A 15,663-nucleotide genomic window follows, 5' to 3' on the forward strand; every position below is an offset into this window, starting at 1 on the left:
ATCCAACCACTTTTCTGAACTTGCTTATCATCTGAAGAATATCTCTGGTGGGATTTTTGGTGTCACTAAAGTACACTATCATGTCATCTGAAAACAGTGATGCTTTTACTTCTTCCTTTCCAATTTTTATCCCTTTGATTTCTTCTTGCTGTCTAATTGCTCTGGCCAGAACTTTCAGTACTATGTTGAATATGTAGGGGGAGATTAGGCAGCCTTATCGAGTCTCTGATTTTAGTGGGATTGCTTCAAGTTTCCCACTGTAAAGTTTGATGTTTGCTGTTGGTTTGCTGTATATTGCTTTTATTATGTTTAGGTATTGGCCTTGGATTCCTGTTCATTCCAAGACTTTTAACATGAAGTGGTGTTGAATTTTGTCAAATGCTTTCTCAACATCTAGTGAGATGACCATGTGTGTTTTTTTTCTTTGAGTTTGTTTATATGGTGGATTACATTGATGGATTTCCTTATGTTAAACCATCCCTGCATCCCAGGGATGAAGCCTACTTGATCATGGTGAATGATTGTTTTGGTGTGTTCTTGGATTTGGTTTGCAAGAACTTTGTTGAGTATTTTTACATCAATGTTCATAAGTTTGATTATCTGAAGTTGTCCTATCTTGTAGGGTCTTTGTGTGGTTGAGGAATGAGGGTTAGTGTGGCCTCAAAAAATGAGTTAAGTAGTGGTCCATCAGATGCTATTTTGTGGAATAGTTTGGAGAGTATTGGTATTATGTTGTCAATAAATGTCTGATAAAATTCTGCACTGAACACATCTGGACCTGGGCTTTTTCGGTTGGGAGGCTTTTGATGACTGCTTCTATTTCTTTAGGTGTTATGGGATTATTTAGATGGTTACCTTGTCCTGGTTTAACGTAGATATCCTATATCTGTCTAGGAATTCATCCATTTCCTCCAGATTTTCCAGCTTTGTTGAGTATAAGCTTTTGTAGTAGGATCTGATGATTTTTTGAATTTCCTCAGTTTCAGTTATTATGTCTCCACTTTCATTTCTAATTTTGTTAATTTGGATACTCTCTCTTTGCCCTCTAGTTAGTCTGACTAAGGGTTTATCACTATTATTAATTTTCTCAAAGAACCAGCCCTTGTTTTGTTGATTCTTTGAATGCTTCTTTTGTTACTATTTGGTCAATTTCTGATCTGAGATTGATTATTTCTTGCCATCTACTCCTCTTGGGTGTATCTGCTTCTTTTTGTTAGAGAGCTTTCAACAGTGTTGTGAAGTTGATAATGTATGATCTTTCCAGTTTCTTTTTGGAAGCACTCAGAGCTTTGAGTTTTCCCCTCAGTACTGCTTTCATTGCATCACATAGCTCTGGATATGTTGTGTTTTCGTTTTCATTAAATTCTAGAAAATCCTTAATTTCTTTCTTTATTTCTTCTTTGACCTTGCTATTGTTGAATAGAGTATTGTTTATGTTCCATGTATATATGGGCTTTTTGTTGTTTTTGTCTGATAGCCTATATCTTTTTATTGGGGAATTGAGTTCATTTATGTTAACAGATATCAAGGAATAGTGGTTGCTGTTTCCTGATATTTTTGCTTTTGGAGGTAGAATTGTGCCTGTGTGTCTTTCTTCTTTTGGTATTCCTGCTTAGGTATTTTCTTGGTTTTGCTAGGATGTAGTTTCCCTCCTTGTATTGGATTTTCCACCCATAATTCATTGTAGTGCTGGGTTTGTGGTCAGATATTTTGTAAATTTAGATTTGCCTTGAAATATCTTGCTCTCTTCATCTATGGTGATTGAGAGTTTTGCTGGGTATAGCAGCTTGGGTTGAAACTTGCGTTCTCTTAGGGTCTGCATGAGGTCTGTCCAGGATCTTCTAGCTTTCATAGTATCTGTAGAGAAGTCAGGTGTGATTCTGATTGGTCTGCCTTTATTTGTTACATGACCTTTTTCCCTTATGGCTTTTAGTATTCTTTTTTTTTTTTTTTAAAACTATTATGTGTTGGCAGGAATTTCTTTTCTGGTCCAACCTATTTGGAGTTTTGTAAGCTTCTTTTATGTTCATGGTCATCTCATTCTTAAGGGTAGGGAAGTTTTCTTCTATGATTTTGTTGAAGATATTTACTGTTCCTCTTAGTTGATATTTGTTGCCTGCTTCTATTCCTATTACCCTTAGGTTTGGTCTTCTCATTGTGTCCTGGATCTCCTGGACATTTTTGGTTAGGAGCTTTTGGATTTTTGCATCTTCTCTGACTGTTTTGTCTATGTTTTCAATGTTGTCTTTGGCCCCTGAGATTCTCTCTTCCATCTCTTGTAGTCTGTTGGAGATGCTTGTATCTGTGACTCCTGATTTCTTTTTTAGGTTTTCTATCTCTAGGGTTGTCTCTTTTATTGTTTCCATTTTCATTTTAAATTCCTTCTTCTATTCCTTCATCTCTTTGGTTCTGTTTTTCTCTAGTTCTTTGAGTTTTTTGCGTGTTTTTCTTGTCTCCTCTTTAAAAGCTTCTAATTCTTTATGCTTTGCCTCCTGTTCTTTTTTAAGGATCTTTATCATCATCTTGAGGTATGATTTTGGGTCTAAGTCTTCCTTTTCTGGAGTGTGTGGCATTCCACTCTTTGCTGTGATGGAAGAGCTTGGTTCTTGTTTTGCCTGGTTGTCTTGGTTTCACTGGGATATGTTCTTTTGCTTTCCTCTTGTCATCTTGTTGTCTGTGATTATAAGTGGTCTTGTTGTCAGTGACTGTTTCTCTTCTCTCCCTTATATCTGGCCTGTGTCCCTGGATCTCTGCTGTTCCTTGTCACAGATGGCCTGAGCACCTTTTCTTCATGCATGACCTGCTGGGTGGAAACAGAAACCCTATGGCAGGGTTTCTGCTCCCCTGAACCTATCTGGGGGGCACATTTTCTGAGTGCTGGCCCAGACCTTTCTGCTTCCTGGCTACTTGGAGTGCCATCTCTCTAGGCCTGTGGCCCAGGATCTCCGCTGTTCCTGGTGGCCGATTGCCTGAATGTCTCTTTTGCACACACAGCCTGCTGGCTGGAAACAGACACCCTAAGGCAGGGTTCCTGTTCCTCTGTGCCAATGGGGGGAGGAAACACTTTCCACATGCTTGGAACAGACCTCTCTGCTTCCTGGCTACTCGGATTTCCATCTCACCAGGCCTGTGTCTCTGGATCTCTCCTATTCCTGTTGTCAGATGGTCTTAGTGCCTGTTCAGCATGCTCGGGCCCTGGCTGGAAACAGACACCCTAAGGCAAGGTTCCTGATAACCCTGAACCAATGGTGGAGGAACACTTTCCGTGCTCTCGGCACAGACCTCTCTGCTCCCTGGCTACTAGGAGTGTTGTCTCATCAGGCTTGTGTCCCTGGATCTCTGCTGTTCCTGGTGGCAGATGGCCTGAGCACCTGTTCTGCACCCACGGGCCGCTGGCTGGGAACAGACACCCTAAGGCAGGGTTCCTGCTCCCCTGAATCAATAGTTGGGGCGCACACTTTCTGAGTGCTTGGAACAGACCTCTCTGCTCCCTGGTTACTCAGAGTGCTGTCTTACTAGGTCTGTGTCCCTGGATCTCTGCTGTTCCTGGTGGCAGATCTTTGTGTTTGTTTCTACAGTAGATTACATTGAAGGATTTTGATATATTGAACCATCTTTGCATCACTGGAATGAAACCAACTTGATTATGTCAGTTGATCCTTTTGATGCATTCTTAAATTTGGTTTGCAAGAATTTTTTTGAGTACTTTACATCAATGTTGATGAGATAAATTGGTCTAAAGTTCTCTATTTGTAGGGTCATTGTGTGGTTTACAAATTATCATAATTGTAGCTTAAAAATAGGAGTTGGGAAGTATTTTTTTTTTTTTTATTTTGTAGAGTAGTTTGGGAAGTATTGGTATTAGGTCTTCTATGAATGTCTGATAGAATTCTGTACATTAAATCCTTGGTTTATTTTTGGTTGGGAGGTTTTTGATGACTGCTTCTATTATTTTAGGAGTTATGGGTTTGTTAAGATGGTTTATCTGACTCTGATTTAACTTTTGTACCTGGTATATGTCTAGAAAATTCTCCATTTTCTCAGGATTTTCCAGCTTTGTTGAGTGTATGCTTTTTTTTTTTAGTACAATCTGATGACTTCTTGAATTTCCTCAGTTTCTATTGTTATGTCTCCCATTTTATTTCTGATTTTCTTAAATTGGATACTCTCTCTGTGCCCTCCATTTAATCTGGCTAGGGGTTTATCAATCTTTTTGATTTTCTCAAAGAACCAGCTCTTTGTTTTGATGATTATTTGTATAATTCTTTGTGTTTCTATTAATTGATTTCAGCTGTTGCTGCATTTGGCTGGCAAAACTGTGCTTCCCCAGATCCACAATTAGCAGGGAGATCGGAGGTAAGATCGAGCAATGTTTTTGTTTTGTCTAAAGTCTGTGTTTTGTGTTCTATGTTACTTTCCATCTTGTGTTGTCCACTGTCTGTGCTTAAGTGGTTCTGAGGGGACCGAGTATCCTAGTGTGGTTCTGAGGAGTTTGAGTCCCCTAGTCTGGTTCTGAGGGAGGGCTTTGAGTCCCTTGATGGGTGGTTGCTGAAAGCTCTGTGAGGGGCTTCCAGCTGACAGGTAGATTTGCCAGGTCATCACAAGCTACAGGCCCTGGAGGATGCTCCAGGAAGAGGGAATCTGAAGGATGCTCCAGAATCCCACTCAGGGGTAAGATCAAAAGTGGTCTACCTCCCTATGGAAGCATCGGAAGTTCAGTTCAGCTGAAGTCTGAGCTAGGTACTGAAAGTGTCAGGCATCTGTGGAAATAGCGTTTAGGTTGCCCTGTTTTGGTCTTTTTTGCCTTGCTTCTTCTCTGTGGTGTTTGTTGCAAGAACACGTAGGATTTTTGTTTTGGTTTCTGTTGTGTAGACTTGTGAGTTCGTGAAGAGAGACATGTCAGAATTTTACTTTCTGTCTTCCTTTTTGTATCTGGACTTGAACTGATGTCATTTTTCAACATGGGACAAACTGAATCTATCCTGTTAAACATCCTAGTTAAGCTGACATCCCTTGTGGCACAGACTCCCTCTATCCTTCCCTCACTGCTGAACCAGGGCTGTAGCTACCCTTCTTGGTTTTCTGCATGAGGAAAGGTTCTGACTTGACTGGTTGTGTCTTGCACGGGGCTCTGTGACATCTGCTTTCCTTTGTACGGGCATTAGGCCAAGCCTGCCTTCTCAGCTCAAACTCTGATAAGGAGAACAGCTTTGGTTTTTATATTTTGGTGAAAGCTTTGGTTTTTATTATTAAAGAAAATGAAATCCATGCCCTCTGCTGCCTTTTGGTTGTGGAGCAGTACAGCTGCTCCAGTGAGAGCCATGCAAGGCAGAGCTAGGGAGTTAACTACAGCCAGTTGGTGGGCATCCGGGAGGCAGCAGCAGCACTGGGAGTGGCGGGCAGCACTGGTCAAAAATTCAAATCACAGCTCTTTTATTCAGCTTACATTTCTACATGGTTGTTTATCACCAAAGAATGCCCTCCTGGCCACAGATGCTGACTTCTTTCTTCTTGGCTCACCTCCCCTTATCTGCCCTCTCTTCCTTCTCAGACAGACCCAGGAGCAGGACCCCAGGGGGTTGGGGGTGCTCTGTTCCTCTGTTCCAACAAGGCAAGAGATGCCTGTCCTAGAGGGGCCAGCTAAGGAGACTCACAGTTGTTGTGGCACAACTCCTGAGCAGTCACATACATATCTTGCCTCTCAGAAGACTATGGCCCTCCTGATGATTGGGGCCTATAATACCTACAATATTAGTCATTCTCTTCAGCCAATACGTATAACTAGAAGACTCATAATTCTTTTTCTGAGAACCTTCAGGCTTTGACTAATTTACTTGAGTTACTCTTTTTCTCCCACCAACCAATCTGAGATGACTGCCAGCAACTGATCCACAAAGGAGAAACAGTGAATTGTCCTTTAGGCTTGAAAGAATGTCCTGGGAGGGAGATGGGTGGCCCTCCCTTTTGCCTGTGAACAAAGATGCAGTATTTACCCTGACTAGTCCTTGCTGGAACTTCAATTCAGCAGAAGGTAAGGAGTACTACCCTCTACAACTGGCTCCGTTTTGCAAATATTAAGGGGGTAAATGATGACCCAGCAATCTGACAAATGTACATGAGGTTAAACAGGGATCAGACAAGTCACACTTAGCCTTTCTAGAGCATCTCATAGAGGCATCCTGCCTATGACCCCAGCAGCAGAGAAAAAGTTTATAGACCAGTAAAGGTGTCAGAAGAAAAGTTTCACAGGCTACAGATACTATAAGATAATTGGTTGTGAGATTTAGTGCAAGTTTTGAAAATAAGAGTATGTAAGAAATAGAGTAGGGTAAAAAAGGGAGGCAAGTAAAGGGAAGGGAAATCATAGAAAAAGCAAAAATAGCAGGAACATAAAGAGTTCAAGAGAGACAAGAAACAAAGAAAAAATTTTCAGAGGATCCTGGACACAGTAGTGAGAGAGAGGAAAGTAAGAACCAAGTCTGGCACTAGGAAGGAGCCTCTAGACAAGGATCAGTGCGTGTATTGCAAGGGAAAAAAAGCACTGGGCAAGAGATTGCACACAGAAGAAGAAAAGAGAAACCTGTGATCCTGAAAAAAAACCCTGGCTTCTAAGATACTGGCCATGCAGGTAGACAGAAATTAGAGGAGACAAAATTTAGACCCTCTCCCCAAGTCCAGAGTAACCTTAAAAATAGAAAAGAGACCTATCTAGTTCTTTGTAGATACAGGGACTTAGTCCTCTGTCCTACTACGAGCTGAGAGACAAAAAGTCTTAGGTTCAAGGGGCTACTAGTATCAAACAATATTCATGGACTACCAGAAGAACAGAAGATCTCAGTGTAGACCAGGTACCCCACTTGTTCATTGTCATCCCTACATGCCCTTATCACCTATTAGATAGAGACTTCCTCGCCAAGATACGAAAGTATCAGTTGTGTAAAAACAAAGATTAAAGGGTTCAAGATATAAATTGATGGCTGTATCCACAAGCCTGGGTAGAAACCACAAGAATGGGGGAGTCAAAAAACCAGCCCCCATCCATATAGAAATGAAAAGCCCAGGCTATCTTTATAGCTGTGCATCAACAACCTACGTCAAGGAAACATGAGATAAGATCAAGCCACACAGCATCCTGCTACTCCAACTTGGGATTCTGTGAAAGTACCAATCAGCCTGGAACATACCTCTCCTACCAGTGCAGAAACCTGGAACCAATGACTGCCACCCAGTTCAAGATCTCCAAGAGGTAAACAAATGGATGACTGATCTCCTCCTCACGGTACCTAATCCCTATAACCTGTTGAACTCATTGCCCTTATTCAGAACCTGGTAAGCAGTACTGGACTTAAAGCAAATGCATTGGTGGACACTTCAAGAGATCGACAAACTTGTAGGGACCATCTGTGGTCAAGTTCTCTTGTGCCAGATTTGAGGTGTCTTGCAGGACAAGTAGTAAATAACTGTGTGCCATGCCAGAAGGTAAATGCATGCAAAATTAAAGTAAAAAAGAAAGAAGAAAAAAAAAAAAAAAGAAGAGGCCAAAGAAAGGTAGACTTTACAGAAATTAAGCCAAGAAGATATAGATATAAATAGCTATTAGTCTTTATAGATTCATTTTCTGGGTGAGTAAAACCTCCCAACAGAGAAACAGTAGCAGTAATAGCTAAGAAGATTCTAAAAGAGATCTTCCCTAGGTTTGGCACCCCTAAGATAATTAGATCAGACAATGGGCCAGCTTTTGTTGCCCAGGTAAGTCAGATATTAGCTTCTTTCTTAGAGACCAATTAAAAATTTCATTGTGCTTACAATCCCCAAAGTTCTGGACAGGTAAACATTTGGCCTTAGAGACTGGTGCTGACTAGACTTGGAGTGCTCCTCCCCCTAGCCCTGTTTAAAGCAAACAACACCCCATCCTGCTTTAGCCTGACTCCTTTTAAAGTTTTGTATGAGAATCCAACACCCTTGACTGTTATATGAGGTACCCTAGCACCTACCTGTAACAATAATAATGATCCATATGCTAAACTAAAAGGTCTACAAGTTATGCAGAAAAAAAGTATGATCACAACTGGTAGCTTCCCATGAGCCTGGGACTCCTAAAACCATCCATCAATTCCAGGTTAGAGACTCAGTCTACTTGTGATGTCACCATGGCCAGTCACTGGAGCCCTGCTGGAAGGCCCCCTACCTGGCCCTGCTCACCATACCCACAGCTGTGAAAGTAGATGAGGATACCACCTAGAACCATGCATCCCACACCAAGTATGACCCCAGACCAGAAACTGATGTAATTTGGCTGCTGAGTTAGACAGGTGAGATATTCTCACTCAAAATCTGAGAAAAAGACTTGCATAGACACTGTCCTCCCAGACAAAAAGTTTCCTTGTAACTCTACTCATGACTATGATAGACCTGATAGGTATTTGATTCCCCCCCTGGGGATACTTGGTGGGTATGCCTTTCAAGATTAAACCCTTGTGTACATCTTCCGGTCCTAAATCAGGCCAAAACATTTTGTGTCTTAGTTCAGTTGATGTCTTGACTCCTATATCATGAGGGCTCCAAGGATTTTTAGATATTAAAAAGGGACTGGGTCTAAGCCAAAAAGAAAGAAAGAAAGAAAGAAAGAAAGAAAGAAAGAAAGAAAGAAAGAAAGAAAGAAAGAAAGAAAGAAAGAAAGAAAGAAGGAAGGAAGGAAAAAAAAAAAACAATCACAGCCTTAACCCTGTGTATGCTTCTAAGAGTCAGCCTGAGAGAGTTAAAAATAAAAATTGCCTCCCTGACAACCAGTACTCCAGTTTTCATATAGCCATAGACCTTGATATCCAGAGGATAACAAAATCTATCTCCCACCTTTAGAGAGCTAGTGGGCCTGTGCCTTGAGGATCACAATCTATATAAGTTTAAAAGTTATTAATAACAATCACAACTTTTATGTGTTAGTGAAGATGGTGCCCATATTGTTAAATTATTGGGTTTTTTGAGGTCAGAGGCATAATACAACACAAAAGAAGAGTTGAGAATTACCTTGGTGATTATCTTAGGAATGGGCTTAGGGGCAACAGGGGCCAGCTACAGGGACATCGGTATTGCCTTACAACATAAAGTTTATAGAAAACTAAAAACTGTCATTGACTTAGATTAAAAAAAAATAAAAAGCCTTAGCTGATCTCCAAGAATCACTGACTCACCTATCAAAAGTGGTGCTCCAAAATAAGAAAAGATTAGGCTTGCTGTTTTTTTAAAGTATGGAGTCTGTGTGCTACACTGAAAAAAATGCTGTTTTACATAGACCACTCAAGAAGAGTTAAAGACAATTTAGCTAAAACTAGAAAAGTCTTAAAACAAAGGAAAAGAGAAAAAGCACAAGACCAAAGCTGGTTTGAGACCTGGTTTAATTCTTCCCCTTGGTTTACAGCCTAGATCTCTGCTCTTTTATGGCCTTTGATTATACTCCTATTATTGCTTACCTTTGTCCTCTGCATTTTAAATCACTTGGTTGCTTTTATTAGAGAACATAATAGTGCAGTGCACATAATGGTGTTAAGACAACAATTCGGTCCCGTAACTAATGATGAAACCAAGTTATGACTTAAGATTAAAATCATGCCAAAGCAAAACGGAAAGTTGATGTAAAAATCAAGGTCTTTGGGGGCTCTGAGACTTTTCCAAAACACCCCATTCATGGAATGTGAGATCCTAAAGACACAGTAATGGTTAAAGTCAGACTCAGAGATTTTCTAGTCATCCCAAGGCTATGAGATCCTGCTTGTGCCCAAAAAATAAAAACACTGGCCCAGAGTAATTCTCAGAAAAACCAAAGCAAAGAATATACTGACTGATAGCCACTTGGCCCTCTAGAAACCGAAGATAGGGTCCTGACACATGTCTTAGTTAGCTCATGCTCTAATCACCCATTTCTGAGAAACAAAGCCCCTCAAAGTTTTGAAATATATAAACTAGGTTTCGAAAATGTAAAAACAATGTTTTAGTGGATAGATCAATCTATACTGACTAAGCTGAGTTAAGACAAAATAAAAATGACTGCTTTAGTAACAGCTCCCCACCCCTCCCTGTACTGAATTTCAAGGAAAATGCAAATTGTAAACAACCTTACTGCCAATATTTCTTCCCCCTTTCTTCCCCACTTCTCTTTCTGAAAATTATACTGCTGACCAGTGTTAAAATAGAAGATCACCCTGCTCACATAAAAATATAGAAGATATATACTTTTAGAGTTCAGGGTTGACTCTCCCTGTGAGGTTAAGCAACCCCATGTACATGGAATAAAAACTTCGTGCTATTGCAGTGGTCTATCATCTAATTGTGTTCTGTGGGTTGCTCTCTTGAGCTAAGACTTCTCGGGGTCTTACAACACTCTTAGTTTGATTATTTCCTGCCACCTATTCCTCTTGGGTGTATCTGCTTCTTTTTATTCTCGAGCTTTCAAGTGTGCTGTCAAGCTGTTAGTTTATGCTTTCTCCAGTTTCTTTTTGGAGGTGCTCAGAGCTATGAGATTTCCTCTTAGCACTTCTTTCATTGTATCCCATAAGTTTGGGTATATTGTGCCTTCCTTTTAGTTAAATTCTAAAAAGTCTTTGATCTCTTTCTTTATTTCTTCCTTGACCAAGCTATAATTGAGTAGACATTGTTTAGATTTCATGTGTATGTGTGCATTTTGTTGTTTTTGTTGTTACTGAAGACCAGTCTTAGTCCATGGTGATCTGATAGGATGAATGGGATTATTTCATTCTTCTTATATCTGTTGAGGCCTGTTTTCTGACTGACTACATGTTCAAATTTTGAGAAGGTTCTATGAGATGCTGAGAAGAGTGTGCATTCTTTTGCTTGCTTTACAATGGAATCTTCTATAGTTATCTGATAAATCCATTTGTTTCAGAACATCTTTTAGGTTTACTGAGTCTCTGTTCAGTTTTTCCTTTCACAATCTGTCCATTGATAAAAGTTGGGTGTTGGAGTTCCTCACTATTATTGTATGTGGTGCAATATATGCTTTGAGCTTATTAGAGTTTTATGAATGTGGATGCCCTTGTATTTGGAGCATAGATGTTCAGGATTAAAAGTTCATCTTGATAGTTTATTTCTTTGATGAGTAAAAAAATGTCCTTCTTTACCTTTTTTATACCTTTTGATTGAATATATATTTTATTTGATATTACAATTGCTATTCCAGTTTGTTTCTTGGGACCATTTGATTGGAATTTTTTTCCCCAACCTTTTACTCTGAAGTAGTGCCTATCTTTGTTGCTAAGATGAGTTTCCTGCATGCAGCAAAATACTGGATTCTGTTTACGTATCCAGTCAGATAGTCTGTCTTTTTATTGGGAAATTGAGTCCATTGATGTTAAGAGAGATTAACAATTGTGATTTTTGTTTCTTGCTATTTTTGTTGTTAAAGGTAAAATTATGTTTGTGTGTTTTCTTCTTTGTGTTTTGATGCAAGAAAATTAATTTGATATTTTTCCTAGAGCAAAATTTCCCTCTTTGTGGTGGATTTTTCATCTATTATCCTTTGTAGGGCTAGATGTGTAGACAGATATTGTGTAAATTTGATTTTCCTGGAATATTTTGATTTCTTCATCTATGATAACTGAGAGTTTTGCTGTATATAGTAACCTGGGCTGGTATTTGTGTTCTCTTAGGGTCTGCCTGAAGTCACTCCAGGATCTTCTTGCCCTCATAGTCTCTGTTGAGAAGTCTGGCATAATTTTGATTGGTCTGCTTTTTATGTTACTTTTTTCCCTTACTGCTTTTAGTATTCTTTCTTTGTTTTCAATATTTGCTGTTTTGACTTTATGTGTTGGAAATATTTTTTTGTGATCCAATATATTTGTTGTTCTAGTCTTCTCATTGTGTCCTGAATCTCTTGAATATTTTTGATTAGAAGATTTTTTGTATTTTTAATTTTTTTCTGATTGTTGTGTCAATGTTTTCTATGGTGTCTTCTGCCCCTGAGATTCTCTCTTCCATCTCGTGCATTCTGTTTGTGATGGTTGTATCTATGACTCCCAATGTCTTTCCTAGGTTTTCCAACTTTAGTGTTGTCTCCTTTTGTGATTTACTAATTGTTTCTATTTCTGTTTTCAATTCCTTCACTTATGTAGTTGTGCTTTCCTGTAGCTCTTTTACTAATTTTTGTTTTGCTTTTTGTTGTTGTTGTTGTTTTTTTTTTTTTTTTTTTTTTTTTTTGTTTGTCCTTTTTAAGGGCTTCAACTTGTTCAACTTCTTCCTGTGTATTTTCTCGACTTTCCTGTACTTTTAAAGTATGCTTCTCGTGGATCTCCACCATCATGAAGTATGATTGGTAGGTTGGGATATCCATTATTTCCTGTGGTGGTAGGGTGTCAGAACTGGATTCTGATGTTTCCAGATTGTCTTGGTTTCTATTTCTAAGATTCTTGCACTTGCCTCTTGCCAAGTTATTATTGGTGCTACTAGGTGATCTTGTAGTCTTTGACTGGAGCTTATCTCTCCTGTGGTTCCTTGGGCAAGTGGTCTCTGAAGGGAGATTGCTCCTGTGTGTTCAGCTCTCTGTGTAGACTGTGAGCTCCTCTGGGTTGCTCAGTCCTGATGCAACTGGGTGGGTCTGGCCTTGGGCAGGATGTGTCTGTTCCCAGGTAGATCTCCTTTGTTTTCTTTGTTGGTTTTATTCCTAGATATATTTTATGCTATTTTGAATGTGAATGTTTCCATGATCTCCTTCTCTGAATGTTAGTTGATTTTTTTATTGAAAAGCATTGATTTGTGCAAGTTGGTTCTATATTCTGCCTCGTTGCTGAATATGTTTATCATTTCTAGAAGTTTCTGGCAGCATTTTTGAGATCTCTTATATACAGTATCATATCATCTGCAAATAGGTACAGTTTGGTTCTTTCTTTATGGTATCCCTTTGATTTCCTTCTCTACTCTTATTGTTCCCACTAGCATGTTGAGCATATTGTTGAAAAAAGTAAAATTAGTGCACATCCCTGTCTCTTCCTTGACTTCACTGAGATTTCTTCAAGCTTTACTCCATTTAGAATGATATTTTCTGCTAATTTCTTGTATAGACAGCCTTTTTAAAGGTCTGTTGATATGATAATGTGATTTTTTCTTTATGTCCACTTATGTGAATTATTGACCTATTTATATTGAGCCATCCCTTCATATCAGAATAAAATCGAATTGATAATGGTGGCTAACTTTTTTTAATGTATGTTTGAATTATGGTTGCAAGATGTTAATTGAGTTTTTTTTAAGTCAAAGTTCATCAGGGATATTGACCTTTAGTTTTCTTTTTCTTTCTTTCCTTGTTTTAAGTGACACTATCGTCAGGAAAAAAAAAAAAGTGTTTGGGAATGCCCCTTTTGTTTCTACTTTAAAACTAAATATTAATTCTTGAAGCACTAGCTGTAGATCTTCTTCAAAATTCTGCTAAAAATCTCCTGTGAATATATCATGATTATATCTGATCCTGAACTATTTTTTTTTACCTGGAAGGCATTTTATTGTTATTTCAATCTCTTAAATTTTTAGGGTCTGTTTATATTTGTGATTTCTTAGTTTATTTTTATAGTTTTGCTGAATCTAAAAATTAATCCTATTGGGAGATCCATTTTTATATAATACAGGTTTTTAAACTCCCATTATAATATTTTAATCTTTTAAAGATTTATTTATTTTATGTATATGAGTACAGTCACTATCTTCAGATGTACCAGAAGAGAACATTAGATCACATTACAGATGATTGTAAGCCACCAGGTGGTTGCTAGGAATTAAACTCAGAACCTCTGGAGGAGCAGTCAGTGATTTTAACCACTGAGCCTTCTCTCCAGCCCCAGTTTTTTTTTTTTTTTTTTTTTTTTTTTTTTTTAATTTTTACCTGTTTCTTTATGATTCTGTTCATTTGTATTCTCTGTTTCTGTCTCTCTTTCTCTCTGTCTCCCTCTCCCTCTCCCTCTCCCTCCCTCCCTCCCTCCCTCCCTCCCTCCCTCCCTCCCTCTCTCTCTCTCTTTCTCTCTCTCTCTCTCTCTGTGTGTGTGTGTGTGTGTGTGTGTGTCTGAATAGTTTAGCAAACTATATTTTTTTCTTCTACTGGATATTTTTTATTTACATTTCAAACGTTATTTTTTTTTCTAGTATCCCCTCTGAAACCCCCATCCCTTCCCCCTCCTCCTGCTTTTATAAGGGTGCTCCCCCACCCACCCACTCACTCACTCCCACCTCCCCACCCTGGCATTCCCTCTCCTACACTGGGACATCATCTCCTACACTTGAGAGAACCAAAGGCATCTCCTCTCATTGATGCCTAACAAGGCCATTCTTGTTGTAATTTTTTGAAATTTTTATTAGATATTTCATATATCTACATTTTTAATGTTATCCCATTTCCAGGTTCCCCTCTCTTCCTTACCCCCTTCCCCTGATTCTATGAAGATGTTCCCCCTTCTACAAACTCACTCACACCTCAGCACCCTGGAATTCCCCTACACTGGAGAATCAAGTTCCAGCTTTCAGAATTGTTTAGAATTGTTGATTCATTATATTGTTTTCTTTGTTTCTATTTCATTGTTTTCTGAATTAATTTTTATTATGTCTTGCTGTCAAGTACATTAGGATTTGGTTAATTCTTGTCTTTCTAACTTTTTGGGTTGTTCTTCACCCTTTTAAATGTAGGACTTAGAGCTATAAATTTCTGTCATTTGAATGTTGTCCATGTGTCCCAAGGGTTCCATTATGTTGTGCTTTTATTTTCATGCAGTATCAGGACATTTTTAACTTATTGCTGCATTTGCTTTATTGCCCATTCACCATTCAATAATCAGTTAATCTCCATGACTTAATATATTTACTAGAGATTTGTTTGCTATAAATTTTCACATTTATTGAATTGTGGCAACATAGGACACAACAAATGATTTCAATCTTTTGGCATTAGTAAAGATTTGCTTTGTGCCCCAGAGTATGTTTGCTTTGAGATATGGGTCCATATGCTCAAGGTTAGAATGTGTATTCTTTTTTGTTTAGTAGAAATATTGATTCAATATCCGCTAAATCAATTTGATATATAATGTCAATTAATTCTGATGTTTCTCTGATTAATTTTTTGTCTGATTGTCTATTTTAGAGAATGAAGTATTGAAATCACCTACTCTTAGTGAATTAATGTTAATCTATGTCTTTAAATTGAGTTCTATGTTGGTTTTCTGTTTGTTTGTTTGTAATGAAATTGGCATCCCAGAGTTTGGTTTGTATATGTTGAAGATAGTAATGTCTTATTCATTAGTTGTTACCTTGATTAGAATGAAATGTTCCTCATCGCTCTTCTGATAAGTTTTATTTATTTATTTATTTATTTATTTATTTGGCTTTTAAAATACATTTTTTTTAACTTTTTAAACGACTTTATTTTGCAAAACAAAGATAAATGTACAGATTTTAAAGATTTTTTGCTTAAAATTATACATTTTTGTCAGTACTGTTTTTTCAGACATTAAAATAAATTTTACATAAAACCATGTGAATATGTTTTTTAGTCAGTACTTGATTTTTTTCAAGGGCTTGACAGTATGCATTGAAAACCTACTAGTTGCAATAAGCATAAAGTACATGAAAAACAAAACGCAACATGGAAATAGTCAAAGTCTTCTTGTTTTGTGA

This window comes from Micromys minutus, assembly GCF_963924665.1.
Source record: "Micromys minutus genome assembly, chromosome: X".
Lineage (NCBI taxonomy): Eukaryota > Metazoa > Chordata > Mammalia > Rodentia > Muridae > Micromys > Micromys minutus.